Here is a 3102-nt window from a genome sequence, read left to right on the forward strand (position 1 = left end):
ACAAAACATCAGATGTAGCATAACTTTTTTGTTTGTTAGTTTAATATCCCCAATGGGTGAAATTTCAGTGTCCGAGATTCTAATTAATCAACTTAGGCCCGCAGGGCCGATAAAGCGAGGCATGAGGGGGTGAATATCCATCGGAGCGATAGGAGACTGTTGCCTGCTAGTAAATATTGTTTGCGCTTTCTTATTTCCAAGAATTGACTCGGTAATTCAAATTATTCAGTGAGTTTGTTAAATTAAATCTAGATTTGCGTAAATTACGGATTACATTTCCGTGTATCGGATCAAAGTGTAACGAGTGTGAATATTGGATTGTCTCGATATTATTCGAGCACCGATGGCTTTCTGGAATGATAATATGGAATCAAGAATTCCACCAATGGCCGTGTCCTTCCACGAAGGTTCCGTTAGATCGTGGAGTGGGTTATTTTACAGCGGGTGAAAACTCAGCACTGGGAAGTGGAATGAGTGCATAAATGTTGTATAGTTATATAATATTTGCGTAAGTAATTTGTAGAGCCTCGACATTTCGCGGAATCGTCATTTTATGTAGACTATATCGAAATAAAAGTATGGAAATCTGGAAATGTTTTCAGTTTTCAGGCATTTGGTAATAGGCGACAACCGATAGCTTCATATACAGAGGTTATTTAAACCCAGTCACATCCGAAACCAGGATGAGCAGTATGGGCAAGAAGACATATTAGCATATTTAAGAAAAATATTTAGAACGAAGAAAATTAAAAAAAAACAAATGGTTGCTAACTTCTGCAGGGGAGAAGCGAGGGGGGCCCGGTCGCGCGGTTGATGGTGTATCAGACTCCCCCTACCTCCTCCTCGTTTCTCCCCTGCAGAAGTAAGCAACCATTTGTTTTTTTAAATATTTTATTTTTTAAGATTTTAGTATTTCTAAAAAAATATTGTAATGTGCCAATATGTCTTCTTGCTCATACTGATCATCGTGGTTTCGGATATGACAGGGTTTAAGAACACCCTGTATACGCTGCCAGACCGCGAAACTTCAGAGGAACATTCCCCGAGGTTAACTTTCAAATTAATTCTTACATTTTTTTTCAAAAAACGTGTATTATTTTATCAGAATCTGAAAATGAAATAAATCCTTAATTTCTCGTACTAACATCCCTTCTACAAAATTCACAAAGCAGTTCACAGTGGAGTTCTAGTGCCAACTCTAATGTATGGAAGCGAAGTATGGAATTGGAAAAATAATGATGAAAGTAGGTTAAATGCTGTCGAAATGCGATCCCTCAGGTAAATATGTGGTAAAACGATGTATGAATAATAATCAAATGAATAATCAAATGTTAAGATCCGTGAATTGTGTAAGGCTGAGACGTGCATTATCGACAGAATCAAGAAAGGGGTGCTGCGTTAGTTTATACATGTAGCGAATGGACAGCGAAAGAACGGCTAAAAGGATCTACGATGCGAAAGTTGATGGATGCAGAAAACGAGGAAGACCGAGAAAAACATGACACGATCAAGTCCATAAAATATTTGAAGATGGACATGTCAAGAGTAGGGGACTTATATCCTCTCTGCCCATCCCTACGGGGATGATGGTTTTTTGTTGTTGTTGTTGTCTGTACCGTGTATTATTATTCAGAAAATGAATTTGAATAGAATTACTATAATATACTATACTGTCCTCGGCACGGGAAACCCCAGTGAGGTCACATTATTTTTATTATCAATTATAGTTTGTAAGCGAAAAATATGAATAAATAAATAAATAATGATTGAAGAATTAAATTACAAATTTAAGATACATGATCTTAATTTCGCTCAGGGCTTCAAATCCCGCAGCCTTTTTGCGATCTGGGTATTTGCGGGATCAAAGATTTACAATCCCGCGTGTTTCAATACAGAGCTAAATATTTTGCATCAAGTTTAGTGTACAGGCATTGTAAAATTAATTAAGTTAATTACAGGTATAGGAACCAGTGAAGTTGTAATGTGGAGTTAAAATATTATTTTACCGTTGAAAACTAAAATAAAAGTCTGTGATCAACCATAAAGTATTTTTATTTTTTGTAGAAAAGAATATTTGATTAAGTCTAAATCTTCTTAGATTAAAGCCAATTATTATTAACCGTATTTTGCTGAAAGTATGTCTATTTTACATCTGCCAAACTATTACGTATATTAGAGGCATTTTGCCTTTGCTATTTTTAAGGATCAACGCTCGTGGGCGTATAGATTTAAGGGCATTAAATATCAATTTTAAATGCTTCCCCACGCAACCTCCAATAAGCAGCCAGCCGTAGAAAAGTGAATCTGAGATAATAGCACTTTTATGAAAATAGTGAATAATCAAATGTACACAACAGTTGGAATGTTTTTGACTTTGACAAATGAAAAACAATGAATTCGTTATCCTTTTTTTATATAACAAACAAAAATTTAATTATGCGTTTGACCAGATTCAATGATTTTAAAAGTACTGTAAGATTTTTCTGTGTTGTGGGTGTTTTCTGGAAATTGAGAAATGCCATTTTTGTGATCGACACTATTTTCAGAAGGTGATTATTACAGTATTTGTATGAAAGCTGTCTGGCTGTTTTTAGCCAAACGTAGAATTGACCTCACTGCACCCCACTTCCCCCTGATAACACCAATATATCATTTTTTCAAAATTGCTGCTTTCTACGTTCTAACTACGTTTAATTAATCTTCTTCTTCGCAATCTCAATTCTGGGGATCGGTTTACAGCAAAGTCCTGCATCTCGTCTTCCACTGCTCTCTATTCTCTGCAGCCCTCTTCAGCTCAACATATGATACAAAATAATCTTTTGGAATTTTCAATGCAGTATATGTAGAAAATTCTACTCTAAAATTTCCAACTTTTTGACAAAATTCGCTTTTTTAGCTTTCGTTCTGTTTTTTTCGACTGTCGATTTTTTGTCAGTATCGATAGTAAAGCGGCCATCACTATTGCTCGATAGTCGCAATCACCACCTTGGCACACTTTCTCCCCGCGAAAGACGATCGCGGCTAGCGGACGGCGGACGGCGGACGGCGCGGCGGACCGCGGACCGCACACCGCGGCAGATACCGCACTTCACCTTATGCACG

This window comes from Micrasema longulum, unplaced genomic scaffold (genome assembly GCF_059751315.1).
Source record: "Micrasema longulum isolate JH-2025_06_02 unplaced genomic scaffold, ASM5975131v1 h1tg001935l, whole genome shotgun sequence".
Taxonomy (NCBI): Eukaryota; Metazoa; Arthropoda; class Insecta; order Trichoptera; family Brachycentridae; genus Micrasema; species Micrasema longulum.